The sequence below is a fragment of the Canis lupus genome, chromosome 9 (genome assembly GCF_048164855.1).
Source record: "Canis lupus baileyi chromosome 9, mCanLup2.hap1, whole genome shotgun sequence".
Classification (NCBI taxonomy): Eukaryota; Metazoa; Chordata; class Mammalia; order Carnivora; family Canidae; genus Canis; species Canis lupus.
Genome location: NC_132846.1, coordinates 76,154,116 through 76,171,875, shown reverse-complemented (window position 1 = coordinate 76,171,875; position 17,760 = coordinate 76,154,116). Strand labels below are relative to the sequence as shown.

Here is a 17,760-nt window from a genome sequence, read left to right as displayed (position 1 = left end):
AGCTTCTGACCACAACTCGATTTTAACAAGTTAATAGCAAGGATTGCATTACCTTTGCAGATCACTTTTTGCAGATGTCACTGTGGAAATATGATGTTCTCATCTGGGAGCATAGTAATCTTTTCATTTCTCTTTTCTTTAAAAAAAAGCCTTTCGTCAAAATACATCATTTTTAATATGGTATCTTATCTTCTATTGAAATTTAATCCTAAATATTTTTTGATGTTAGCAAAAGTCATATTTTATGAATTTTATATAGGATTTTATATAGATAATTTTTCTTAGTCTTTGGAATCATAGCTTTATTTGTTTATTTTATATCCTGAACATTCCCTGACATCATTAATTAATTCCTAGAGTTTGTGGAATTTGTAGACATTGCCATTTTAGCAGATCATGTCATATGGAAACAATTTTTCTTCCTTCTCCTGATTAATTTTTTAATTGCCTAATTTCCCTCAGTATGTCTTCAACCTGTTGCATTAGAAATATTTCTCTTCTGTTTTTCTGGTTTCTTTTTATCATCTAATAAATCAGTAGATATAAGACATATGTAAGGAGAGATTCATTTCATTTTCCACGTGCATGAGCTATGTAAAATACGACACCCAGACAATGATTGCTGAGGCAGCCCTTCTGTCTCCTAGACAATACAACATTGCATTTATAGATATTGAAGACCAGGATTTGTGTTTGGATCACTTAATGAGTGAAGAACGACAAGGGTTGTTTGCAGAGCCTTCTGGGTCCTACATTCCCTACTCTGATTCTGAGGATCATTTTTTCCCTCCTGATACAGAGAAGGGGTTGTTCCCACCAGAGTTTTATTTCTTGCGGTCAGGGGACTCACTTTCCATGACTGGATTTCACTTCCTGAAACAGTTGCTCTACCAGGGAGTTCACGTGTAAACTCTGGATAAGATGGAAGAGCTGAGAGATACTGTCAACACCAGATCATGCCACCAGGATGGTGTAGAAACACTCAGAGATCCTGGGGAAACCTCATGATCCAAGAAAGAAGAGACATTTGGGGCTTGGACTCACTTGGGGGAAGATAGTTTCTGCTCCTTCTGGGAGAAATTCTAAACCTTGCAGACAGGCAAGTGCAGATGTGATCTGAGAGTGATATTATCACGTATGTAAGACAGGCAGATAATGATTTTGACTAAGGGATATTCTAATAAAATGAGTACAATACATGAATTGAAATTTAAATATAAATTCATGTAGTTGTTGATATAGAGTCAACTGTTCATAATCAGAGGATGGAGAAATCAAGGTGAAGAACCAGGATGGTTAGATGGAGCACATAAGCACATGTCCAGATGCCCCCTTATCCTCATACTTCCCATGTGGAATTAGGGACTGGAAGGTGGTGGGAGCTCATCTTGGAGCTAGTAACCATGGAAGTGCCTGCGTAGTTGGGGCTCCGTGTCTCCTGTTGTGTGAGAAGGGGACAATAACCCTACCCTTTCCACCTAAGTTGAGACTGTTCCTCCCAAGAACCATATGTGCCCCAGGTGAGTAAATGATCCTTTTGGCTTGACCATAGGTGTTATTATGATTGTAAATGTTGCTCTAGTTTCCATGGTACCTGGCTCTCAGGACAGCAGGGACCTCAGTTCAGAAGGTTGAGTCCATGTCGTCATGAATCCACAGAAATGATTTAAGAAAATGTAAGAAATGAAGAAAATTGGTAAGTCCTAGGTGAGGAGGACCAAAAGGCAAATACATGAGGGCTGGGCACCATCTATTTCCCAGCTGAGGCCGTGCACTTGTGACTTGACTTTTTATGAAACTGGGAAAGGGGAAGGTGAGTCCTAGCTCCTGGGGATTTCCTGGGAACAGGGTCTGCAGTGACCTTTGGGACTTCATTAAATAAGGGATGAATGGGATCTCATTCAATAAGCCTTGGCTCCTCTTGCTCCCATGTGGAGAATGTCTTCAAAGGGCTAGCCAGGGTCCTGGACACAGTCAGGAGAGAGGGTTGTGTTGCAGGTAGAACAACCTTCTGCCCCAAAGTCTGCTTACACATTCATCAAACATCCACCTAGGTCCTGGGCCTCCAAAGTGTTATGGAACCTCTGTGCTCCACCCTCTCCTTCATCCTCTCATGATTAAAGTCCTGGATGTGCAAGTTTGGGAAAAGGAGATAAATGCACAAATCATGCTGATTTTGGACAAAGCTGGGCCACTCCTCATGTTAAGTTCATTTGGGGCTGCCACACTGGCTGAGTTATGATGGGTGGACTTAACTTCCTGACACAACTGCACTCTCAGCTGCATTAATGTGTAAACTATGGGATAGGATGGCAGAGCTGTTAGATATTGTCGTCACCAGGTCCTGTTACCTGGATGGTTCAGGGACCTTTTACAAAAGGGATTGCATATGAAGTAAAAAATCAAATGCTAAATGTAGCTGAGGCACACGAGTCACAGTAGTCAGTATGACACAACTCCATAAGGAGATGATGGCACTCAAATCCCTCAGGGTCATCACATTCATCACTCCTGGAAACACCAAAGCATTGGTGTTTGGGTTCATGTGTCACTAATGTGTCACTAATGTTCCTGTGCCCCCTGCTGAAACAACTTACATGGACAGAGTGGATTAAACAACAGACACTCATTCCCACAGTTCTTGAGTCTGGGGATCTGAGGTCCAGCTGCAGGAAGATATGATGCCTGGAGAATGCCCATGTCCTAGGCTTCCATTCCCTGTCACCTCATACGGGGCAAGGGTCAGGGAGCTTTCCCAGTCCTGGTGTATAAGGGACCTGATTCCTCAATGGGACTAAGCCTCATGACCTAAGTGCTCCCTGAAGACCCCACCTCCTCCTCCCATCACATGGACTTTAGGTTTCACCACAGGGATGGTAGAGGTCACACCCAGTGAGATGATCCTTCAGCACCTGAAGGATCCATGAGTTATTCCCTGCAGGTGGGAGGTCCACCAATACAGCTTCTTGCCCTAATGAACCTCATGGATCCAGTAGAAACTTCTGGTCTCTGAGCACACAGTGTACACTTGGCCATCTGAACCAGCTGGTGACCTTGGTAAAAGGATAGCTTGCACTTGAGAGTCTGGGTAAGTCCTCGATCCAAGTTCATTATCACTTCATAAATTTTGCTGCTTCTCTTTAATCATTGTTCTCATTTACCTAGAAGTCAGATTTTTGGGGGGTGCATGGTCTGTTTTTTAATGTATATTTTTATTGGAGTTCAATTTGCCAAGTATACCGTAACACCCAGTGCTCAACCCTTAAAGTGCCCCCCTCAGTTCCTGTCACCCTGTCACCCCATTCCCCCGACCACCTCTCTTGCATTGCTGATCCAACTAAAGATAAGGCACATGGAGTTATGTGTATATTATTACACATTAGGAAAAATATTAAATATTTTTTAGGAATATATTCAGGAAAAATATTAAATAGATATAAGCAACTCTGTCTTTGGGGCATATAAAGAAGTTGTTTTCCTATATAAACTAAGTTTCTAAATAGGACCTTGCATAGTTCAGCACAAATTCCTTTGTCCAGAGAGGCTCCCTGGGGAAACTGATCAATGGAGAGGAATCCCAGACCCTGACAGGAAGTCTTCTCAGAACCTCCCTCTGCACCTGCTCCTGGGCCTTCAAGAGAGAAGTGGTGAGGACTGTGCACCCCCTGGTGGTCCCGATCCCCTTCTACAGGGAGGTTTGTGTCTGGGCTCACTCTGAGGTCCCCTAACTGTATCATTCACACAGTAATACATGGCCATGTCCTCAGCTCTCAGGCTGTTCATCTGCAGATACAGCATGTTCTTGGCATTGTCTCTGGAGATGGTGAATCGGCCCTTCACAGCGTCTGCATAGCTCATGTTACTTCCACTAGAATAAATTCATGCGACTCACGGCAGCCCCTTCCCAGGAGCCTTGTGGACCCAGCTCATGGTATAGGAAATGAAGGTGAATCCAGAGGCCACACGGGCGAGTCTCAGGGACCTCTCAGGCTTCACCAGGTCTCCCCCAGACTCCGCCAGCTGCCCCTCACCCTGGACACCTGCAGACACAAGACATCCTGGTGAGGACACTGTCCCACATCCCCTGTTTCTCTCACTCACCTCCACTCACAGACTCAAGGTCTCTTGTTCTCCATGAATTACCTTTTAAAATAGTGACAAGGAAAACCCAGCTGAGCACAGACTCCATGGTGAGTTGCCTCTATTCTCTCCTGATCACTGAATACTGTCACCTGGGGATCCTGCAGCTGGGACTCCTTTCCCAGCTGCAGGTTTGAGGCTGGGCTGCTTTAATCAGTGGAGAGAAGGCCCTATTTGCATGTCCTCTGAGTATATAACCAGCTCCAGACTTATATTCGAGTCTTTAAAAGTCAACACAAGTGTTGCACCACAATTCTCTAGCAATTTGTGTATATAGCACTATGACTATATGAAGGTCTAACGTGTAAACAGAGTTATCCTTGCATTTCTGGCTGCATTTTCAAAAGACTTTCATTAGGGGATCCCTGGGTGGCGCAGCGGTTTGGCGCCTGCCTTTGGCCTGGGCACGATCCTGAAGACTCGGGATCAAATCCCACGTTGGGCTCCCAGTGCATGGAGCCCGCTTCTCCCTCTGCCTGTGTCTCTGCTTCTCTCTCTCTCTCTGTGTGACTATCATAAATAAATAAAAATTTATGTAAAAAAAGACTTTCATTAATGTAGGTCATTTTCCACAGAGTATTTTATATCCTTAGTCAATTTTAATCCTGAATATTTATTTTTGATACCAGTGAAAAATGAATCATTTTGTTAATTTTACATAGGTAATTTGTTGTCAGGTTGTAGAAACATACTTTTATTTTAGTTGCTTATTTTACATCCTTATTTTTTCCTGAACTCATGAGTTATTTCTTCCAGTTTTTATGTGAGGTTTTTACTCATTGACTCTTTTAAGACATTGACATAGGCAAACAAATTATTTTCTTTCAGTTTACCAATTTTTCATTTCTTTTATGTAATTTTCTTGCCAGATTTTCTGGTAGGTCCTACAGTATGGGGCAGAAAATATTTCCCTCTTTTCTTTTGGATCCATTGTCTGTTCTAATCATGCAGTTGATATAAGGCTGACCTAGAGGAGACAATAAAGTTCATTTTCCATGTGGATGACCTACCTAAGATGAGAGTCGTCAACTCAACTCAGAACAGGGTGTCTCTTCATGTCTTCTGCCCATTTCTGATTGTAGTTTTCAATTTGTAGTAGTTAAGTTTGATGATTTCTTTCTCTATTTTGGAAACCAGCCTTAATCTGAAGATAGATTTGCAAATATCTTATTTATTATTCATGAGAGATAGAGAGAGAGAGATGCAGAAACACAGGCAGAGGGAGAAGTACGCTCCCCACAGGGAGTCTGATGCTGTCTCAATCCCAGAACCCTGGGATCACTGAGCCAAAGACAGATGCTCAAGCTACACAGGCGTCTCTATATTTTCCCATTTTTTACGTGCCTTTTAATTATGTTCAGTGCGTCCATAGCTGTGGACAGCTCCTTCCTTGGTGTTGTCCATGAAGTTCATTTCTGCTTTTGTTTTCTTTCCCTTTGGAGACTTGAGTACCAAGGACATTTTGTACCCAAGGTCACAAAATCTCTTGGATTTTGATGGTTTCCTGACTCACATTTAGGTCTTTCATCTACTCTGAGTTTATCTTTGTGTGGAGTGTAAGAATGTGGCCAGGTTCATTCTTCTACTTGCAGCTGTCCAATGCTCCCAACACCACTTGTTCAAGAGATTGTCCTTTTTCCAGTCGATAGTCTTTTGTACTTTGTCGAGAATAAGTTGACCACAGAGCTGTGTGTCCATTTCTGGGTTCTCTATTCTATTCCATTGACCTATGTGCGTGTTCTACTGCCACAATTATACTGTCTTGATGACCACAACTTTGAAATCCCCAACTGTGATGCCTTCTGCTTTGGGTTTTTTTCCATGTTCCTTTGCCTAGTCAGAATCTGTTTTGTTTCCTTACATGTTTTAGGATTGTTTGTTCCATTTCCTAGAAAAATGTTTGTGGTGTTTTGATAGGGTTTGTATTGAATGCATAGACTGCTGTTGGTGGCATAGACATTATATCAATATTCACTCTCCCTCTCCATAGGAATAGAATGTTCTCCATAGGAATAGAATGTTTCTCTATATATTTGTGTCTTCTTTAATATCTTTCTTATGTATTTTAGAATTTTTAGATTTAGGTCCTTTCCCTCTTTGGTTAGGATTATTCCCATTATATGAATTTTTTGATGCAATGATAAATGAGATTCATTGTCCTTGATTTGTCTTTCTTCTCTTTCATTTGTGGTATATAGCAATGCCACTGACTTACTTGCATTAATTTTATATGCTCAGGTATTGCTGAATTCCTGTATCAGTTCCAGCAATTTTTCAATAGAGCCTTTGCAGTTTCTCCTTAAAGTATCTTGTCATCTGTGAAGAGTGAAAGTTTGTTTTTTTCCTTTGGTGATTTGCATGACTTTTGATTTTTTTTCTGACTACTCAGGCTTGGATGTCTAGTTTTATGTTGAATAACAGTGGTGACAGTGCAGAATCCTGTCATGTTCCTGACCTTAGGAGAAATGGTCTCAGGTTTTCCATGTTGAGGATGACATTCTTTGTGTAGCCTCTGCAGATGGCTTTTATGAATTTGGGTTTATCCCCCTATCCGTACACAGGAAAAGATTTTTATCAAGAAAGAATAATATATTTTGTCAAATTATTTTTGGGCATCAGTTGAGAGCATAAAATGGCTCTTATCCTTTCTTTTATTAATGGGATTATCACACTGTTCAATTAACACATACTGAACCACATTTGCAGCCCAAGAATTAAGCCCATTTTTTTCATTGTTGTGAATAATCCTATTAATATACTATTGGATCCTCCTGGTTAGGATCTTGCTGAGAAATTTGCATCCAGATTCACCAATGGAATTTTTCTGTAATTCTCCTTCTTACTGGGATGTTAGGTTTAGGGATCAAGGTAATGCTGACATCAGAAAATGAGTCTGGAAGTTTTCCTTCAATTTCTATTATTTGGAATCGTTTTCGAAGAATAGATACTGATTGTTCTTGTTGAATTTCCCTGGGGAATCATCTGTCCATATAATCTTGCTTTTGGGAGGCTTTTAATTATGATTCATTTTTATTTCCAGGTAATTGTTCTGTGAAGTTTGTCCATTCATTGTTGTTTCTGTTTTGGTTGTTTTTGTGTTCCTAGGATTGCATCCATTTCTCCAGATCATCCAATAAATTGGCTTATAACTGCTCAAAATTTCTTCTTATACTTGCTTGTAATTCTTAGGTGTTTGTTGTGATCTCTCCTCATTCATTCATGATTTTTTAGTTTGGTACTTTCACTTTTAAATTATCAAATCTGTCTCATGATTTCTTACACTTACTAATATTTACATTTTATTAGCTCCTAAGTTTGTTTGCCTTTTTTTATTTCTATATACTTAAGTTATACTCTAATATTCATTTTTTCTCTTATCCAGTTAGGTTTAGGCTCTCTTTGATCTTTTTATTTTGCCTCTTTGGTGCAGGGTTATCTTGCTTGTTTTAGACTTTTCCTGTTTTTGAGGAAGACCTGTAGTCGTCAGTCATTCCATCTGTGGATGGCTGTTGGTGTATCCAAAGCATTAACAAGTCATGATTTAATTTTCATTGATCAAAATTTTGCTTAAATTCTTTTTCTTCATTGACCCATTTCTTCTTCAATAAGATGTTATTTATCTGAATTATATATATGTACATAATATATGTACGTATATATATATATATAATTTATTTATTCATGACAGACAAAGAGAGAGAGAAGCACAGACACAGGCAGAGGGAGAAGCAGAGTCCATGCAGGGAACCCAATGTGGAACTTGATCCTGGGGTCCAGGATCACACCCTGAGCTGAAGGCAGCTATAAACTTCTGAAACATCAGGGCTGCCCTTATTATATATTGTTATTGAAGTTTGAATCCAACCTATAACAAACACCCAGTGTTCATCCCATCAATGCCCATCGCCAAATCACTGAAACCATCCACTCACTTCCCCTTCCATTAGCCCTTGTTCTTTCCCAGAGTTAGGAGTCTCTCAGTTTGTCAACCTCACTGATGTTTCCCACTCATTTTCCCTCCTGTCACCCTTCCTGGGTGCTGGGCATAGTGGGGGCTGTTTACCGTGTGAGTGAGTCCTTTGTTCCCTGGCAGCCCTTCTCTCCCAGGCACAAGGTGAAACAATGAGGAAGAGCAACACAGTGGCAGCCAGTTCTCGAACCCTGGAATCAGCTCCACTCAGTAACTACCACAGACTCCCAGTCTGCACTGGCCTAGATGTTCACAGCCTGGCCTGTGGGTGCAGGTCTGCACAGTTTGCAGGGCCCCCAGTGGCATGAGAGTCCTCCCTGTCCTGTGCCCTCCCCATCTCCTTCTCTTCCAGGGGAAGTCCAGGTTCCTGGTATGTATCCACTCTGTGCTCTGGGATCCAGGGCCCTGGCTGCTGGAATCGTGCTCCCATGGATCAAGTTTCCCGAAGCCAGCGGGACACAGACAGCTCCCTCTTGAGATCCCACCCCCAGCCCCTGGACAGACTGGTTTCTCCTACATGCCCTGCTTGGTGCGTGTTTCAGCCCTTTACTGAGATCCCACATTTGGTGCACTTGCCCCTGGACTCATTTCCTCTATTATTGACACTGGGAACTGGATGCTTCAATGCCCCTCCTGTGATTTTGCCCAATTTTCCTAGTAATCAATTTTCTGTATGGGAAGACACAGGCCGGATTTATAATGTTCCAGCTTCTCCAGGGCTGGACTTTCCTGTTCTGGAGGCTTTAGCTGTGGGCCTTACATGGGCTTATTCGGTGCTCCTCCCCTAGTTGATTTTTTTTTGTTTTATTATTTCTCTCTTCCTACATTGTTAGAAGTGAAAACCCTTCTCTCTGTAGTGTTCTGGCCAATCTCTCTTTAAATCTCAGGTCAAATTAGTAGGTGTTCAGGATGGTTTGTAACTTATCTAGGTATTTGACGGAGCCAGGTGAGTTGAGGACCCCTACTCCTGTCATCTTGCCCTGCCTCACATTCATTTATTTTTTCTGCCAGTTTCTCTGGTAGATCCTCCAGTGGGACAGAAAGTTTTTTCCCTCTTTTCTGTTGGATTCATTGTCTGGTCTAATCACGGAGTTCGTAAAAGGCAGACCTTCAGGAGACAATGAATTTCATTGTGCATGTGCATGAGCTACATAATATATGATGTGAGGTGGGATCTCATATCAGGAGAGGGTGTCTGTTCATGTCTTCTGCACATTTCTTTTTTTTAATTATTTATTTATTTATGATAGTCACAGAGAGAGAGAGAGAGGCAAGACACAGGCAGAGGGAGAAGCAGGCTCCATGCACCGGTAGCCCGATGTGGGACTCGATCCCGGGTCTCCAGGATCGCGCCCTGGGCCAAAGGCAGGCGCCCAACCGCTGCGCCACCCAGGGATCCCTTTCTGCACATTTCTGATTGGATTTTTCATTTTGTGTTTGTTTAGGTTGATAATTGTGCTCTATATTTTGGAAACCAGCCTTAATCTGATGATCAATTTACAAATATCTTCTCCCATCCTATCGGTTGTCTTTAAATTATGTTGAGTGTTTCCATAGCTGTACAACTGCCCTTTCCTTGATGGAATCCATATAGTTTATTTTTGGTTTTGTTTTCCTTCCCTCTAAAGACTTGAGTAGCAAGAAACTGTTGTACCTGAGGTCACAAATATCTAGGATTTTGATGGGTTCCTGCTTCACAATTAGGACTTTCATCTACTCGGATTTTTATCTCTGTGTCACTTGTAAGAATGTGGCACAGGTTCATTTTTTTACTTGTGACTGCCCAATATTCACAACCCCACCTGTTGAAAAGATTGTCCTTTTCCAGTGGATACTCTTTTTTGTGCTTTGTCAAAGACAATATGACCGTAGAGTTGTGTTTCCATTTCTGCATTCTCTACTGTATTCCTTTGACCTATCTGCCTCTTTTACTGCCAATATTATACCATCTTGATGATCAAAACTTTGAACTCCACAATTGTGATACCTTCTGCTTTGGGTTGTTTTCAACATTGTCTTGTTTCATCAAGATCGTTCTTGGTTCCTTACAAGTTTTAGGATTGTTTGTTCTATTTCCAAGAACAAAGTTCATGGTATTTTGATAGGGTTTTCATTGAATGTGTCAATTGCTCTTGGTAGCATAGATATTTTATCAATACTTATAACTCCAATCCATGAGAATAGAATGTTTTCAATCTATGTGTGTCTTCTTCAATTTCTTTCATAAGTGTTCTAGAAGTTTGAGACTATAGATCCTTTTCCCTTCTGGTTAGTATTTTTTTAGTGTTGGATCTTAGTGTTAGGAACTTGGTGAGACTTTTGCATCCATATTCATCAATAGAATCTTTTGTAATTCTCCTTAATAACTGGGTCTTTAATTTGGGGGAGAATGTAATGCTGACATCAGAGACTGAGTCTGGAATTTTTCCTTCAATTTATATTATTTAAATAGCTTCAGAAGAATGGGTATTGATTCTGGTTTATTTTTTTTTAATTTTATTTATTTATGATAGTCACAGAGAGAGAGAGAGAGGCAGAGACACAGGCAGAGGGAGAAGCAGGCTCCATGCACCGGGAGCCTGACGTGGGATTCGATCCCGGGTCTCCAGGATCACGCCCTGGGCCAAAGGCAGGCGCCAAACCGCTGCGCCACCCAGGGATCCCTGATTCTGGTTTAAAATCACTTGATAGGGATCCCTGGGTGGCTCAGCAGTTTGGCACTGGCCTTAGGTCCAGGGCGTGACCCTGGAGTCCCAGGATCAAATCCCATATCGGGCTCCCTGCATGGAGCTTGCTCCTCCCTCTGCCTGTGTCTCTGTCTCTCTCTGTATGTCTCTCATGGAAGAAAAAATCTTTGTTTAAAAAATTGAAGGGGTACATCTGGGTGCCTCAGTGGTTGAGTGTCTGTCGTTGGGTCAGGGCATGATATCTGAGTACTGGGGACAAGTCAAGCATCAGGCATGCTGCATGGAGTCTGCTTCTCCTCCCTCTACCTATGTCTCTGTCTCTGTGTGTCGCTCATGAATAAATAAATGCATTCTTTAAAAAATTGGCCCATGGATGATGCCCATGGGGAAACATTCTGTTAGCCATCGATTCTTGATTTCGGATGAGATGATGATGCAACTGCCTGGGATCAAGCCCCTGGTCAGGCTTTGTGCTCATTGAAGAAACTTCTTGAGATTTTCTGTTACCCTCAAACTCTTTTGTCAATTTGTCTGAAAAATTCTTGCAAGATACATCCGTGAAGGCAAAAGAAACAAAAGCAACAATGAACTATTGGGACGTCATCAAGATAAGAGGCTTTTGCACAGCAATGGGTACAGTCAACAGGACTAAAAGACAACTTACAGAATGGGAGAAGATATTAGCAAATGACGTATCAGATAAAGGGCTAGTTTCATTGATCTATAAGGAACTTATTAAACTCAACACCAAAGAAACAAATAACCCAATCATGAAATGGGCAAAAGACATGAAGAAAAAACTCACAGAGGAAGACATAGGCATGGCCAACATGCACATGAGAAAATCCTCTACATCACTTGCCATGAGGGAAATACAAATCAAAACCACAATGACATACCACCTCACACCAGTGAGAATGGGGAAAATTAACAAAGCAGGAAACCACAAATGTTGGAGAGGATGTGGAGAAAAGGGAACCCTCTTACACTGTTGGTGGGAATGTGAACTGGTGCAGCCACTCTGGAAAACTGTGTGGAGGTTCCTCAAAGAGTTAAACATAGACTTGCCCTATGACCCACCAATTGCACTGTTGGGGATTTACCCCAAAGATACAGATGCAAAGAAACGCCCAGACACCTGCACCCCGATGTTTCTAGCAGCAATGTCCACATTAGCCAAATTGTGGAGGAAACTCGGTGTCCATTGAAAGATGAATGGATAAGGAAATTGTGTAAAGGATCTATACCCTCAAAACTATAGAACACTTCTGAAAGAAATTGAGGAAGACACAAAGAGATGGAAATATATTCCATGCTCATGGATTGGCAGAATTAATAATGTGAAAATGTCAATGTTACCCAGGCCAATATACACGTTTAATGCAATCCCTATCAAAATACCATGGACTTTCTTCAGAGAGTTAGAACAAATTATTTTAAGATTTGTGTGGAATCAGAAAAGACCCCGAATAGCCAGGGGAATTTTAAAAAAGAAAACCATATCTGGGGGCATCACAATGCCAGATTTCAGGTTGTACTACAAAGCTGTGGTCATCAAGACAGTGTGGTACTGGCACAAAAACAGACACATAGATCAGTGGAACAGAATAGAGAATCCAGAAGTGGACCCTGAACTTTATGGGCAACTAATATTCGATAAAGGAGGAAAGACTATCCATTGGAAGAAAGACAGTCTCTTCAATAAATGGTGCTGGGAAAATTGGACATCCACATGAAGAAGAATGAAACTAGACCACTCTCTTTCACCATACACAAAGATAAACTCAAAATGGATGAAAGATCTAAATGTGAGACAAGATTCCATCAAAATCCTAGAGAAGAACACAGGCAACACCCTTTTTGAACTCGGCCATAGTAACTTCTTGCAAGATACATCCACGAAGGCAAAAGAAACAAGAGCAAAAATGAACTATTGGGACTTCATCAAGATAAGAAGCTTTTGCACAGCAAAGGATACAGTCAACAAAACTCAAAGACAACCTACAGAATGGGAGAAGATATTTGCAAATGACATATCAGATAAAGGGCTAGTTTCCAAGATCTGTAAAGAACTTCTTAAACTCAACACCAAAGAAACAAACAATCCAATCATGAAATGGGCAAAAGACATGAAGAGAAATCTCACAGAGGAAGACATAGACATGGCCAACATGCATATGAGAAAATGCTCTGCATGACTTGCCATCAGGGAAATACAAATCAAAACTACAATGAGATACCACCTCACACCAGTGAGAATGGGGCAAATTAACAAAGCAGGAAACCACAAATGTTGGAGAGGATGCGGAGAAAAGGGAACCCTCTTACACTGTTGGTGGGAATGTGAACTGGTGCAGCCACTCTGGAAAACTGTGTGGAGGTTCCTCAAACAGTTAAAAATAGACCTGCCCTACGACCCAGCAATTGCACTGCTGGGGATTTACCCCCAAAGATACAAATGCAATGAAACGCCGGGACACCTGCACCCCGATGTTTCTAGCAGCAATGGCCACGATAGCCAAACTGTGGAAGGAGCCTCGGTGTCCAACGAAAGATGAATGCATAAAGAAGATGTGGTTTATGTATACAATGGAATATTACTCAGCTATTAGAAATGACAAATACCCACCATTTGCTTTAACGTGGATGGAACTGGAGGGTATTATGCTGAGTGAAGTAAGTCAGTCGGAAAAGGACAAACATTATATGTTCTCATTCATTTGGGGAATATAAATAATAGTGAAAGGGAATATAAGGGAAGGGAGAAGAAATGTGTGAGAAATATCAGAAAGGGAGACAGAACGTAAAGACTGCTAACTCTGGGAAACGAACTAGGGGTGGTAGAAGGGGAGGGGGGTGGGGGTTGGGAGTGAATGGGTGACGGGAACTGGGGGTTATTCTGTATGTTAATAAATTGAACACCAATAAAAAATAAATTAAAAAAAAGAAAATGTGGTATATGTATACAATGGAATATTACTCAGCCATTAGAAATGATAAATACCTACCATTTGCTTCAATGTGGATGGAAATGGATGGTATTATGTTGAGTGAAATATGTCAAGAAGAGAAGGACAAACATTATATGGTCTCATTCATTTGGGGAATATAAATATTCATGAATGGGAATATAAGGGAAGGGAGAAGAAATGTGTGGGAAATATCAGAAAGGGAGACAGAACATGGAAGACTCCTAACTCTGGGAAATGAACTAGGGGTGGTGGAAGGGGATGATGGTGGGGAGCGGGGGTGAATGGGTAACGGGCACTGAGGGGGGCACTATACGGGATGAGCACTGGGTGTTATTCAGTATGTTGCCAAATTGAAAACCAATAAAAAATAAATTTATTATTTAAAAAAAGCAAAATGATCCACATGAATTGTCATCAGGGAAATACAAATGAAAATCACATGGAGATACCACTTCTACAACTCAGAATGGATATACTAACACGGCTGGAAATAATAAGTATTGAGGATGTGGAGAAAGGGAGAACTCTTGCACTGTTGGTAGGAATGAAAGCTGGTGCAGGCTCCTCAGATAACAGAATCAAATTTATTCAAAAACTGAGAAGAGAGCCACGCTATGACCCAGCCATTGTTATTCTGGGTATTAGCTTCAGAGACACAGATGTTATTAAACGAACGGTCACCTGCACCCCAATGTTCCCAGCAGCAATGTCCACAATAATTAAACTGGGAGGAACCATGGTGTTCCTCTACAGGAAAAAGGATATAGAAGATGTGGTTGGTATATAAATTAAAGTATAATTAAGCCGCTAGAAATTATGTATAACATGAAGGAATATTCACATCAACATGGTTGGAATTTGAGGTATTATATTGAAGAAAATAAACCAATCACTGATAGGCAATGATATGGTCTCAGTCATATGTGGAATATAAGAAATATGGAAAGAGACCAAAAGGGAAGGAGTGGAACTGACTTGGGTAATACTAGAGAGGAAGGTAAACCATGAGAGTCACTTAACTCTGGTAATTAAACTGAGGATCACTGGAAGGGAAGTTGTTGTGGGGATGGGGTAACTGGGTGATGGGCATTAAGGAGGTACGATCTGTGATAGGCACTGGGTGTATAGTAAATTTTGGAAAATTGAATTTAATTAAATAATAGTACTACTACTACTAAAAATAATAATAAAACTTTGGCCTTGTGCTGGCTGCTGTAACATAAGTGGATTTGGCAAATCAAAAGAAAGACCTTCATTTCCCATAGTTCTGGAGTCTGCGACGTCTGAGGTCCAGATGCACACAGATTTGGTGTCTGGAGAGCACCCACATCCTAGCCTGTCCTTTCCCTGTCACCTCACATGGGTCAGGAGGCAGGGAGATTTCCTAGTAATGGTGAATAAGGTTCCTGATCCCATCATGGGGATGCATCTGCTGACCTAAGTGCTCCCCAAGGCCCCACCTCATCCTCCCATCTCTTGGGCCTTAGGTTTCAACATGGGGATGGTAGAGGTCACACACAATGAGCTGATATCTACACCTGAAGGATCAATGAAAGCACCTCCTCCACCTTTTTTCCCTTAGTATTCATAATTGTTTAGTGGCATTTTTTCACCACACCATGTTTTTTTTTAATTTTTATTTATTTATGATAGTCATACAGAGAGAGAGAGAGAGGCAGAGACACAGGCAGAGGGAGAAGCAGGCTCCATGCACCGGGAGCCCGATGTGGGACTCGATCCTGGGTCTCCAGGATCGCGCCCTGGGCCAAAGGCAGGCGCTAAACCGCTATGCCACCCAGGGATCCCCACACCATGTTTTTGAATGTTACCTGATAACTCCTTGACCTCGAGTCCTACCTGTTCTCCTCTTGCCCTACTTGTCAAACTGCTGTGACTGCCTTTGTGTGTTCATATTGACTGCTTTGAGAAACTATGTTTTTATTAAGTAATATTCCAGACTTCAGACTTTGTGTCCACGTGGTACTTTGTAATGCTTTTTGCATGTAAATCTTGGTTTATAGGTGTCATGTGTCCCCATAGAGTGATTTTATCCTACCCCTTAAATTGTAGAGGGTTTCTCATATGTCCTTGTGCACATTTCAGTGAGTCAGAATCTTGGCCTGTGCTCCCCTCCACAGGAGTTACTGGCCCTCTTGAAACACCTGATAGACAGACTGGCAGGGTTCCTTAGAAAAGTGGACCCCTCCTGTATCAAGGATGACATGGTTTTGCTAAATTTAGAATTTAGCTGAATTTCAGAGTGATTCAGGTAATGAAGTTTGATTTGTCTCTATCAACTCAAGTCACTGTGTCACTCCAGTCAAATCTGTGATTTTCTGTAATGGCTTTGATAAGCTTATCTGATGCAGAATGAGCTGCATCCATGCAGAGTTTGGGATATAATAAACTGGTGTCAGGATGAACATTTTCCATTGTAAAGCCTATATTTCTATTTTTGTTATCTCTCCTAAATGAACAGTGTAATGCTGCCTTTCCACTGTAAGTTTTTGATGAATTCCTTTTACATTCAAATAGTATATTCCATCTAAGAGAAGAAAAATATCTACCCTTGAACCCTTCTACAGATTGATCAGGTATTTTTGATAACAAATGTGACAGGAAAATTCAGTTTCAATCTATGCCTTTAAACAACCGTAATTTTGAAATTCCCCCTGACCCTATGGGCTATGTACAGGACTTGTCTTCTGTCTCCAAATCTAACACATTGCAACTTTGAATGGATCACATGCATCAGGAAGACTGCCAGCAGAACCCACCAACCAAAAGATGCCTGTGTCCACTTCACAAAGACACGGAGTCTTGCCTATAATATTCCTGCAATTCTAAATTTAGAATTTAGCTGAATTTCAGAGGGTTTCAAGTAATGCAGTTCTATTTGTAAGTCTCTAACAACTCAGTCACTGTGTTCCACTGCAGTTAACTCTGTGATCTTCTGTAATCGCTTTGAAGAGCTTACCTGATGCAGAATGAGCTCATTCAAGCAGAGTTTTGGATATAATAAACTCGTGTCAGAATGAACATTTTCCATTGTATAGCCTATAATTCTATTTTTCTCATCCTTCCTAAACTAACAGTATAGTGCTGCCTTACAAGTGTAAGTTTTTCATGAATTCCTTTTTATTCAAATACTATATTCCATCTAAGGGAAGTAAAATATATACCATGAACTTCTACGGATTTATCAGGTATTTTTGATAACAAATGCAGCAGGAAATTTCAGTTTCAATCCAATTCTAATTTGTGTCTCTGATCAACCGTAGTGTTGGTTTTCTTAGATCAGTCCCCCTGACCCTGCTGGCTGCATGCAGGCCTTCTGTTCTGTTTCCAAATCTAGCCCATTCCTTCTTTGATTTCTAATGTTTTATTTATTTATCCATGAGACACACACACACACATACAGAGAGAGAGATGCAGAGACACAGGCAGAGGGAGAAGCAGACTCCATGCATAGACCTGATGTGGGACTCGATCCCTGATCGCCAGGATCAGGCCCTGGGCTGAAGGTGGCACGAAACTACTGAGCACCCGGGTACCCCCCCTTTCCATCTTTGAATGGATCATATGCATCGGGAAGACCGCAAGCAGGGCCCACCACCCAAATGGCACCTGTGTCACCTGCACAGAGACATGGGGTCCTAGCAATAATATTCCTGCAATTCTGGTCCTTTGGGAGCATCTGTGCCCTCCTTGAAGCCCCAGTCTCACTGCTAGGTGGTGCATTGCTCCTTATCTCACTTGTTGGATGACCTTATGTGCATGGACCACATATGTCTATAATTACTTCTTGAAACATAATATAATATTAGTACAATACTCAGTAGGCTTGTACAAACGAAAATGAGTCCTTAGGATCCAGAATCAGAGTAGGGGCGAAAATATGTTTACGACACTCTGAAACAAAACACCAGTGTCCAAAGTTCACCTCCAACATATAAATCAGAAAAAATTCGCCACACCATCTTTAGTATAA

The 17,760-nt window shown here is 41.4% G+C and overlaps 1 gene segment (V, D, J or C); it reads right to left on the bottom strand.

Annotated features, from left to right (window-relative positions):
• Positions 1–17,760, bottom strand: part of LOC140639540 (immunoglobulin heavy variable 3-74-like) — a 274,944-nt gene that overhangs the window by 119,195 nt on the left and 137,989 nt on the right.